At 41.2% G+C, this 12,815-nt stretch overlaps 1 long non-coding RNA gene across 1 annotated transcript in view; it reads right to left on the reverse strand.

Annotated features, from left to right (window-relative positions):
- The window catches only part of LOC129653260 (uncharacterized), a 45,583-nt gene that overhangs the window by 19,033 nt on the left and 13,735 nt on the right, over positions 1-12,815 (reverse strand). The gene's annotated exons all lie outside the window — the stretch shown is intronic.

Consider the following 12,815-nt stretch of genomic DNA (forward strand, 5'->3'; position numbering starts at 1 on the left):
AACTTGTCTAAAGCAGGGGGTCCAGAAGGAATGCATCACATGCTGATACTCTTGGCCTAACTAAGCTCCTGAGAGGAGGGGGACCTGAGACATTTTCAAGAAAATGCAAAATCAAAAGATGGTAGTTTGACTAGGCTTTGCCCCAACAGTAACAACTCAAAGTTATATTCGCAGGGAATTTTCATTCAGTAAAGATCCTTGGGTCCATGCTATCCTTTTAACCTATGCAACAATTCTGTGTGACAAAGAATAAGTATCAGTATTCTCCTTCTACCGATGAGGACAGTTCTGTGACTTGGTTAGTGGTTTAGAGGTTGCCAAACTTTTATTAAGCTCCCAAACCAGAGAATTTGTCAGAAATTCAGATTACTGGATTCTACCCCAGATACTTGACCTTAATGATTATGGGGTGGAGCCCAGAATTCCATGTTTTGAACAATAACCTGGTTGATCCTTTGATAACATTGCCCCAGTCTGATGTTTTTCCTAGCATGCAAAATCAAAGGATGATTTTTGGAACTCATGCACACAAATAAATCCTGTGTTTTCATGGCTTGTTACTCTTGAGAATGTGAAAATATCATGGGTCGTATCATGCCCTCTTGAAATGAAACTATTACCTTTAGCGAAAACCTCACAGAGCAGTTAATGGGTTAAGTTGGTGTTTGATCTGACTGCCAACACCATAGTATTTAGCTTAGATGAAGATTTTTTTCCCCTGCAAGATTTGTCTTCCTAATACATCTGACTTCAGATGACATTAAAATTAAATTAAATTGTTTCTTCTTATACTCCCACCATGGCATGGAAGAAAAAGAAGTAAGGAGAACCTTAAGAGTGTTCGAGGACAGAAAGGACAAATGATCGACTCTAAAAGCTGAAGAGAGCTATGGTCATTGTCTGGTCCAGCTTACACTGACTGAGATGAAGAAACAAAGAAATAGAGATGTTAAGGGTCACAGACAAGCCAGCCTTGCCCAGAATAGTATAAAACAACCATTATACAGTTCAACTGCCATTTGAAAACTTTGTGAGAGCAGTCTTAAGTTCTTTCTCTCAAAGTTGACCAACAATCTACCATATTTGCCCATCCTCTTCTGGGGTGAACTACACAAATGAGAAGCTTGCAGATATATAGTATTATTATTACTTTAGGACATTATATTCTCCTTCTATGAATGACTATGATTGAATATATTGTTTCATGAAAGCTTTTACCCCTTGGAAAAAAGCCACCTTACTACCTGAAGATATAACCAAAAATGAACCTGCCTGCCAATGCAGGAGACATAAAAAACCCGGATTCCATCACTGGGTTGGGAAGATCCCCTAGAGGAGGCCATGGCAAACCACTCCAGTATTCTTGTCTAGAGAATCCCATGGACAGAGGACCTTGGCGGGCTACAGTCTATGGGGCCACAAAGAGTTAGACATAACTGAAGTGACTTAGCATGCACACATTCTTGTCTCTTCATAAGAGATGCTCAGCAACTGTTTGATGTATGAATCCATGAGTGTAAACAGAGCAAAGGCATTTTGATGATCTAGACTTAGATGTGAAAATTGAAGCATAATAAGGGAAATTCTAGAGAAGAAACATAGAAGATATGTAATATGAAGTTAACATCAAGTTAAATTAGATCAGCCAGAGGAAAGAGGTCTCAACATCTTCTGGAATATATCAGAAAGGACCTTGATGCTATCAAGCAAATATATGGTACCTGCCACTTCTTCAGCATCTTGACCTATGTAAGCAAAAATGAGTTCTACCTGTCCAGTGGATAGAGGGCCATCCTACTCAAAGTAGTCCTCTCCACTATGTAAATCAATGCACACATTCACGTTCTGAAGTTCAAGAAGCTTTTGCCTTGATCTAGTAGCTAAGATCTCTCAACAATCCTCTTGCAACCCATCCTATAAAAGTTTACAAGTACAAAAACTCTAACATCACATCAACAAAAGTCATGCATAGAGATGAACTAAAATGCTTTCCAGTCCCTCTTTCCCCTCATGGGAATATAGAAAACCTACATTTCCTAGCTTCCCTTGCAGTCAGGTTTGGGACCATGTGACCAGGTTCTGGTGAAAAGAATATGGGAATAAATAATGTTTGCCATCCCCAAGCTGAACATAGAACATCTCACATTATCATCTTCGTATCATATCATTGTCTATCAGTTGGGGAAACTAAAGATCCAGTGGAAGACATCAAAAAGGCCATAGCAATCATGGGAGCCACAGGATAAAATGGTACCCGGTTACTACCTCAATTCTGGAGGGAAACCCTTCAGGAGAGCTGTAGCCGCAGGCTGTAGTCCAAGGGGTAAGTAAACCTCTGTTAATATGCAACAGCAGGACTTGGGGTGTCTTGGTTATATTGTGCAGTCTGTTCTAATTATTATGAGTCATATCTTCATGACTAAAGAACTGAGTCTCTAATAGGCATATCTATAAACCAATATAATACAATATACTCAGAAGATGAAACAACTTCTGGGGAATTTTTTGTCTCTTATGGAGAAAAGAGATTCAATAATGTAAACACTGAGAAACAAGAGCAAACGGAAAGTCATTCATCTATTTGTGGAATTAAACACTTTCTTTGGCATACTTTTGTCTCTTTTATATCTGAAACGGAATGAATTATTTATTTTGGTGACTATATAATCAAATCCATTCAACAGAAAATCTGAACTACTCTCTAGTAGAGCTCAGCTTTGTCTTTTCTTTTTTATCAGAAATGTTCGTCTTCATATCAGACTTCTGGTGCTTCTAGGAGACAAAAATTCTAAGTATAATAGCAATGCATTTAATGAGCACTTACTATGTATCAAGAGCATTCTCACAACCACCCTATGAGATAGGCACCAATTTACAAGGTGAGAAAATTAAGGTAGAGAACGTTCTACAGGTATCCTCATGCCACTCAGATTATAAGTTATTTAAGCCAAATCAAGGTCTGTTCATTCTCATTCAAGAACCTGCCCTCTTAACCACCTCAGCTTACGTTCTTCTTCAATGCCAATTTGCATGCTCATTTTCTCTGGCTTGTCTGTGAATATCACATAGTAACCATTTTCCTAGAGACAGAATTCCAAATTGGCTATGAAGCCAGTTACTTTAATTATACTCTGGTAACTTTCTTAAATGGACCTCTGAATTGGCCCTTATTTTTTACTCAAAGCTCTGCCTATTCATGAATGTAACCCAGCTTCTTTTGACTTATGAATTCTTCAAACTTTTCCAACTATTTTTTAAAGGCTATGGTTCTTCATACTCCTTAATGACTTAAAGGGGTATTTTCTTTCCATTACAAATTTCAAGCCTGCTTACCTTTTAAATATTCAATATTTTGCTATTATAAGAGCAATAGTGTTATTTGATGTCCCACTTGCCTTGGGCCTTGTTTTAAATGTCTTTGTAGCAAAGGGTGATGCCAGCAGGAGCATTCACCCTACTTCTTGGTTTACAGAGCATCCATACAGCTGTCTGATGTGAGACCCTGGGTTGAACCCAGAAGAATATGAGAACCCAGACTAATTACTCTCTGGAGAGTTGTATACTACCCTCCTCTCCCCACCACCTCCAAACACACACACACACACACACACACACACACACACACACCTATCTGCTGGCAAAATGAGGTCACAATAAACATGCAGAAAGTATTACATAGAAAACAAAGAAGGGCATTGTGAGGTACAATTCCCTAGCCCACTTTTCTTTGTTACTGGAAGTTCTGTGGACTAATAATATTTATAGACAAATGTACAGAAGTATGTATTTTTGTGTGCCTCTGTACAGGATATTAAAATGGGACTTCAGGCTAAAATCTTGAAACATAGATATCACTTTGCCATCATGAGGAATTTCAAAGGAATAAACAAAAACTAATCAACCCTCCATCCTTTCATTCATGTCAAAGGTATAAGATTGTAACATGTGTGTTCAGTTCAGTTCAGTCACTCAGTCGTGTCCGACTCTTTGCAACCCCATGAATCACAGCACACCAGGCCTCCCTGTCCATCACCAACTCCCAGAGTTCACCCAAACTCATGTCCATCAAGTAGGTGATGCCATCCAGCCATCTCATCCTCTGTCGTCCCCTTCTCCTTCTGCCCCCAATCCCTCCCAGCATCAGAGTCTTTTCCAATGAGTCAACACTTCGCATGAGGTGGCCAAAGTATTGGAGTTTCAGCTTTAGCATCAGTCCTTCCTGAGAATACCCAGGACTGATCTCCTTTAGGATGGACTGGTTGGATCTCCTTGTAGTCCAAGGGACTCTCAAGAGTCTTCTCCAACACCACAGTTCAAAAGCATCAATTCTTCAGCACTAGCTTTCTTCACAGTCCAACTCTCACATCCATACATGACCACAGGAAAAAACATAGCCTTGACTAGACGGACCTTTGTTGGCAAAGTAACGTCTCTACTTTTCAATATGCTATCAAGTTGGTCATAACTTTCCTTCCAAGGAGTAAGCATCTTTTAATTTCATGGCTGCAGTCACCATCTGCAGTGATTTTGGAGCCCAAAAAAATAAAGTCTGACAGTGTTTCCACTGTTTCCCCATCTATTTCCCATGAAGTGGTGGAACCAGATGCCATGATCTTCGTTTTCTGAATGTTGAGCTTTAAGCCAACTTTTTCACACTCCTCTTTCACTTTCATCAAGAGACTTTTTAGTTCCTCTTCACTTTCTGCCATAAGGGTAGTGTCATCTGCATATCTGAGGTTATTGCCATTTCTCCCAGCAATCTTGATTCCAGCTTGTGCTTCTTCCAGCCCAGCATTTCTCATGATGTACTCTGCATAGAAGTTAAATAAGCAGGGTAACCATATACAGCCTTGACGTACTCCTTTTCCTATTTGGAACCGGTCTGTTGTTCCATGTCCAGTTCTAACTGTTGCTTCCTGACCTGCATATAGGTTTCTCAAGAAGCAGGTCAGGTGGTCTGGTATTCCCATCTCTTTCAGAATTTTCCACAGTTTGTTGTGATCCACACAGTCAAAGGCTTTGGCATAGTCGATAAAGCAGAAATAGATGTTTTTCTGGAACTCTCTTGCTTTTTCCATGATCCAGAGGATGTTGGCAATTTGATCTCTGGTTCCTCTGCCTTTTCTAAAACCAGCTTGAACATCTGGAAGTTCACAGTTCATGTATTGTTGAAGCCTGGCTTGGAGAATTTTGAGCACTACTTTACTAGCATGTGAGATGAGTGCAATTGTGTGGTAGTTTGAGCATTCTTTGGCATTGCCTTTCTTTGGGATTGGAATGAAAACTGACCTTTTCCAGTCCTGTGGCCACTGCTGAGTTTTCCAAATTTGCTGGCATATTGAGTGCAGCACTTTCACAGCATCATCTTTCAGGATACGAAATAGCTCAACTGGAATTCCATCACCTCCACTAGCTTTGTTTGTAGTGATGCTTTCTAAGGCCCACTTGACTTCACATTCCAGGATGTCCTGCTCTAGGTGAGTGATCACACCATCGTGATTATCTTGGTTTGGTTGTGAAGATCTTTTTTGTACAGTTCTTCTGTGTATTCTTGCCACCTCTTCTTAATCTCTTCTGCTTCTGTTAGGTTCATGATTCAAGGCAAATTGGAAGTAGTCAAACAGGAGATGGCAAGAGTGAACATCGACATTCTAGGAATCAGCGAACTAAAATGGACTGGAATGGGTGAATTTAAATCAGATGACCATTATATCTACTACTGTGGGCAGGAATCCCTTAGAAGAAATGGAGTAGCCATCATAGTTAACAAAAGAGTCTGAAATGCAGTACTTGGATACAATCTCAAAAATGACAGAATGATCTCTGTTCGTTTCCAAGGCAAACCATTCAATATCACAGTGATCCAAGTCTATGCCCCAACCAGTAATGCTAAAGAAGCTGAAGTTGAACAATTCTATGAAGACCTACAAGACCTTTTAGAACTAACACCCAAAAAAGATGTCCTTTTCATTATAGGGGACTGGAATGCAAAAGTAGGAAGTCAAGAAACACCTGGGGTAACAGGCAAATTTGGCCTTGGACTACAGAATGAAGCAGGGCAAAGGCTAACAGAGTTTTGCCAAGAGAACGCACTGGTCATGGCAAACACCCTCTTCCAACAACACAAGAGAAGACTCTATACATGGACATCACCAGATGGTCAACACTGAAATCAGATTGATTATGTTCTTTGCAGCCAAAGATGGAGAAGCCCTATACAGTCAGCAAAAACAAGACCGGGAGCTGACTGTGGCTCAGATCATGAACTCCTTATTGCCAAATTCAGACTTCAATTGAAGAAAGTAGGGAAAACCAAAAGACCATTCAGGTATGACCTAAATCAAATTCCTTATGATTATACAGTAGAAGTGAGAAATAGATTTAAGGGACTAGATCTAATAAATAGAGTGCCTGATGAACTATGGACGGATGTTCGTGACATTGTACAGGAGACAGGGATCAAGACCATCCCCATGGAAAAGAAATGCAAAAAAGCAAAATGGCTGTCTGGGGAGGCCTTACAAATAGCTGTGAAAAGAAGAGAAGTGAAAAGCAAAGGAGAAAAGGAAAGATATAAGCATCTGAATGCAGAGTTCCAAAGAATAGCAAGAAGAGATAAGAAAGCCCTCCTCAGCGATCAGTGCAAAGAAATAGAGGAAAACAACAGAATGGGAAAGACTAGAGATATCTTCAAGAAAATTAGAGATACCAAGGGAACATTTCATGCAAAGATGGGCTCGATAAAGATGTGTGTATGTGTATATAAAATTGTGTAATAAGGGATGGGTTTCTCTGGTGGCCTAGGGCTTCCCTGGTAGCTTAGAGGGTAAAGAATCTTCCTGCACTCCAGGAAACCCCGGTTAATTTCCTGGGTTAGGAAGTTCCCCTGGAGAAGGGATAGAAAACCCACTGCAATATTCTTGGGCTTCTCTGGTGGCTCAGATGGTAAAGAATTTGCCTGCAATGCAGGAGACCAGGTTCGATCCACAGGTCAGGCAGATTCCCTGGAGAAGGGAATGGCAATCCACTCCAATATTCTTGCTGGAGAATCCCTGAGCAGAGGAGCCTGACAGGCTACAGTCTATGGGGTTGCAGAGTCGGACACAAATGAGCGACTAACACTTTCATTTTCCCTGGTGGCTCAGACAGTAAAGAATCTGCCTGCAATGCAGGAGACCAGAGTTCTATCCCTGGGTCAGGAAGATCCCCTGGAGAAGGGAATGGCTACTCACTCCAGTATTCTCTCCTGGAGAATTCCATGGACAGAGGAGCCTGGCAGGCTACAGTCTATGGAGCCACAAAGAGTCAGACACAACTAAGCGAATAACACCTTAAGGGATGAGTGGCTCCTGGCCTCATCTCACACAGAGGACAAGATATTTCAAAAAGACTCCTCAGAAAGCCTAATATGTGCTTCTTGTGCGCACACCTGACTCCCACCTCAAAGGTGAGGTGTGGGCTTACTGCTTGTCTGACAGCAAGTGAGGGAATCCATTACCTTGGGGCCAAGTCCGGACTCAATTCCAGACTTGAGCTGCCTATGCCCTGTGGGGAACCAAGCTTTGTGGGGAACCAAGCTTAGAGTCCCGTAGTGTTGAGGGAGGGAAGAGAACATCTCCAAAGAACCAAAAAAACTGCCCCAAGAGCAAGAGTCAGGCTTAAATATCTGCATCTTGGGGTGCCATTAAGAGAGAGGTTTCCTGCATTCTTATCTCCTCTCCTTTCCATGGCTGGAGTGGCCATGTGATTTATTTTACATACAGAGAGGCTTCTGCCAAGGAGAAGGTGCAAGCGTTCACTCTGTTTCAACTTGGCTGGGTTATAGGGCTCAGTTGTTTAGTCAAACACTAGCCTGGATCCTGCCATGCAGGTATTTTGTGGTTAATGTTTACAATCAGTTGAGTAAAGGAGAGTACCCCCAATTACTAGGGGGCTCATTCAGCTATTAAATCCTTAAGAGTAAAAACCAAGGTTTCCCAGAAAAGAAGGAATTCTGCCTCAAGACTATACCCTAGAAACCCTGCCTGTGTTTCCAGCCTACTGGCCTGCTCTACAAACTTTAGACTTGCCAGCCCCCATAATTGCATGAGACAATTATAATTTATAATATACATAATATCCTATTGGCTCTATTTCCCTGGAGAACCCTGATACAAGGGAATATTAATAACTAGGTCCCAGGAGATTAGCCTAATTTCTTAGGATGTATGATCTCCCTAGTCAGAACCCAGAGTTAGTAGAATGTGGAAGGAGGATTAGAAGTGACCAGAGAGGAGAGAAGAGAGAGAAGTTGACAGCATTTCTTTTCCTTGACTGTGGTTTTCCGCCTGGAATAAGCTTGAACTGGGAGAAAGGGGAAAGTGTTATTTTTAAACAAAATTAGTTTTTGCTACATCATAGGACTAGATACCCAGTACTCTTGCCTGGAAAATCCCACAGACGGAGGAGCCTGGTAGGCTGCAGTCCATGGGGTTGCGAAGAGTTGGAAACGACTGAGCGACCTCACTTTCACTTTTCACTGTCATGCATTGGAGAAGGAAATGGCAACCCACTCCAGTGTTCTTGCCTGGAGAATCCCAGGGACGGGGGAGCCTGGTGGGCTGCCGTCTATGGAGTCTCACAGAGTCAGACATGACTGAAGCGACTTAGCAGCAGCAGCAGGACTAGATACATTTGTTACCATCCTAATAGGATGTTGTGTGACTTGAAGTGATGGGAGAACTATTTGTGTTGCTCTAGTTTGGACAGAAGAGTGACAGGGCTTTCCTGTATTTCTTTGGGGACAGAGGAAAAAATAATCCCATAGAAAGGACTTGGAAAGGCAGTAAGAATGGAAAACTGCCTTTCTAAGGGGTTTCTTAAAAACTAATAGAGTTGCTGTATGATCCAGCAATCCTGGGTATGTATCTGGAGAAAACTCTGATTTGAAAAGATGCATGATCCCCAGTGTTCATAGCAGCATATTTATAATAACCCAGACATGTAAGCAGGTTAAGTGCCCATTGATGGACAAATGGATTAAAAAGATGTGGTACAAACATACAGTGAACTATTACTTAGCCATAAAAAGAGTCAAATAATGCCATCTGCAGCAACATGGGTGAACCTGAATGTGATAATACTAAGTAAAGACAGTCAGATAAAGAGAAATATCCTAAGATATCTCTTATATGTGGGATCTAAAAGAATGATACAAATGCACTTATTTACAAAAACAGAAACAATTTACAAAAACAAAAACGTATTTACAAAAACACAGACATAGAAAACAAACTTATGGTTACCAAAGGAAGGGGGGAGGAGATAAATTGGAATTAGCAAATACAAACTATTACATGTGAAACGGAGAATCAGTAAGGTGCTACTGTAGAGCACAGGAAACTATATTCAATATCCTATAATAGATCATAGTGTAAAAGAATCTGAAAAAGAATATATGTGTATATATATGCACATATATATGTATAACTGAATCATTTTGCTGTATACCAGAAACTAACACAACCTTGTAAATCAACTATACTTCAACTAAAAAAAAAAAGAAAAGAAAGTAGTGGGAGACAAAGAAAGTGATTATTACCTGACTTCACTCCACGGTTATATGGGTTTATATATCTTTCTCCTTTATCAGAGGCCTGCGTGAATTACACACAGCTAGCTGCCCCTGTAGTAGAAACCCAGCCCAGAGGCAGGTGCCTCTGTTCTGTGACCTCAGGGGCACCCTGATGACTTCTGTAAAGTGGAATGCACTCAGTAATAGCTCAGCATCTCAGTACACCACACCTACTTCTACTTCTGTCTACATCTCAATTAACATTAGCCCACCAGAGCATATGGTAACCATAACAGCTACTTGCTGCTAACTCATGTCAGTCGTGTCCGACTCTGTGCGACCCCATAGACGGCAGCCCACCAGGCTCCCATCCCTGGGATTCTCCAGGCAACAATACTGGAGTGGATTGCCATTTTCTTCTCCAGTGCATGAAAGTGAAAAGTGAAAGTGAAGTCGTTCAGTCGAGTCCGACTCTTCGCGACCCCATAGACTGTAGCCTACCAGGCTCCTCCATCCATGGGATTTCCCAGGCAAGAGTACTGGAGTGGGGTGCCATTGCCTTTTCCTAACAGCTACTTAACATACTCAGTCAATACTCTATACATTTAGTACATATTTACTGAGCATCTACCCTGTCCCTAGTACCCTGATATTGTTGTATAGAAATACAAATATAGAACCTCTGACTTCAAGAAACTTACAATCACATAAAAATTTTGGCATATATATATATATTCATTTCTGTATTCTTGCCAGGATAATTCATGGGCAGAGGAGCCTGGCAGGCTGCAGTCCATGGGGTCACAAAGAGTCACACAACTGAGCATGCATATGTGTGTGTGTGTGTATACATATATATTTTTTTGTATTTAACTTTAATCTTCTTATGTATCTATACTTCATCAACATATTTTAAATTCTGAGCACTCTGATTTTGATGTACCTGTTTTTCCAAACTTACCCCTGTGAGTTTTGTGCTTAGTCACTCAGTCATGTCTGACTCTTTGCAACCCCATGGACTGTAGCCTGTCAGGCGCCTCTGTCCATGGGGATTCTCCAGGCAAGAATACTGGAGTGAGTTCCCATGCCCTCCTCCAGGAGATTTTCCTAACCCAGGGATCAAACCCAGGTCTCCGCATTGCAGGCAGATTCTTTACTAAGTGAACCACCAGTTTTGTACCTGACTGTAAAAATCAGAACAAAGATTAGTTTAGTGGTTTGTATAAGAGACCTAACATAAAAGACCATAACACTTTACTGGAAATCTAGAATGTAGGCAAAGCCCTTTTATTGTGTACAGAGATACATACATCCATATATAATTATTCTTCTTAGATTTTTCAAGTTGCATTTATATGATCTACTCTTTTTTAATGCTGAAAGAGGGCTAAGGACTAAAATAAATTGTTCTTCCTAAGATATGAGAGTCACACTAAAATTATCCTTTTGAAAAGCAGAGGGCCAGATGGCCAATCAATATGATTCTTTGAAAACACTTAATTCTACAAGAGCTATCTCTTGAAAGAGCTTCAGATTGTCTTTCAGAAAGTGAGAGTTAAGATGAAGCCTAGTGGTTCACAATCTGAAGCACAAGATCCATGCCCCAATGAAGGGAAACAGAGCAGAGGCCAAAGTTTATTCTGAGGCAGAAGGTTCAGTGAATAATGAAAGCACCAGAAGCAGAAGGTCATAAGGACTGATACAAGATCAGAATGCAACCTTGTGTGGCTAAGCCAGGTAGAAGGGGCATTGCCTCAGTGTGATGAAGGTTCTTAGCCCTTGTTGACTATGAAACAATGAGCTACAGATACACTCAGCTCCCATGCCACCTACTCTGAACCATTTCTGCTAAACTGTAGTTTAGTTCTTCTTTTAGTCAAAGCCGGTTTTTCACTTAAGCCACACTACAACCAGCACATATTTCCAGAACTAAATCAGAGACCATCTGAAGAAAAGAAATGGGAGTGGGAGTGCTATTGTATTTTCTTCAAAGAAAACCCAACATATGTCTTTGCTCCTTCACTGGCAGTAGATTATTGTCCATAAAGACAAGCAAATTTCCTTGGATGAATCTTTGTTCCCTGGAAAGTCCCCTACACCTGCTCCACAGAAATCAAATCACCCTTAACCAGCTCAATGCCGTCAGCAGCTTCCCTCCCCCATCTTCTCCATCACCATATCTCACGAGAGTTGTCCAGCCTTGATAACACCTGATTTCCCTCAGAATTCAGCTAATTCACCTTTTTCCCCCCTCAAGAATACACATGGTTTCTGCTTTGCAGAGTATCCTTGGCACATCACTGGCCCATGCCTGTTTTGCACCACCAGAATCTCCTGAACTTTATCAGAGATGATACAGATGTAATTAAACTCGAATTCTAGTCTCTCCTTGTGACAACTCAGCGGACAATTAATGATGATAAAAGAGCCTGCCAGCTGCTGCCTGACATACCAATGTGAGCTTCCAACTCCGATGAAGATGGAGGGTGAAGGGCAGGTCCCTCTGGCTCCATTTCAATCTGTCTTTTATCTCACAGTAGCTAAAAAGTAACACTCACTTTGGGGAAATTTAGATTCTTTCTTCTCTCTTCTTAAAAGCACCAAATAGACAATCAGGGGTAATGCAATGTCTATGAAATAAATAAGAATGCTTCCAGGAAGAGTAATTTAAGCTTTATCACCAGGGACAGTAGATTCAAGCCTAAAGCCAGAGAGGCAGTCTGTGCTGTTAATCATTGACCGTTTAGAAGAGGATGTGCCCACCACCTCTTTGCTTTGGGAACATACCAGTCGGTAGTGAGGGACCTTCATAAGGGGGACGCTTCAGGGATTTTTTCCACAATAATGTTTTTCCACTCAAAACTAACTTTGATCACATTTGTCCTTCCCTCTTCACAATTTCAGGTTCAGGCATGACTACAGCCTGGGGCAATAAGATGCTTGGAGGGAGACCAAGGCTTGAGGGAGACATGGGCTGTGCAGAGAGATGACTGCAGAGAAAATAATCAAAATAAGCATGATGAGAGGGAATAAGAGAAGCCTGTTCAATGCTCGCACTTCAAAACATGTGTGCTGAGGCTCTGTGGCAGCAGAACTGCACTTCCGGTTTCCTGTGTTGCTTTCTGTTTAACAGTTTGCGCATTAGGGGGACTTGAGAATCCATTTAGACAATTCCCAAAAGAAAAAATGCAAATGACTCATAAACATATGAAATAAATGTTCTACATCACTTGCAATCAGAGAAATGCAAATATAAAACAAG

Source organism: Bubalus kerabau, chromosome 5 (assembly GCF_029407905.1).
Source record: "Bubalus kerabau isolate K-KA32 ecotype Philippines breed swamp buffalo chromosome 5, PCC_UOA_SB_1v2, whole genome shotgun sequence".
Lineage (NCBI taxonomy): Eukaryota > Metazoa > Chordata > Mammalia > Artiodactyla > Bovidae > Bubalus > Bubalus kerabau.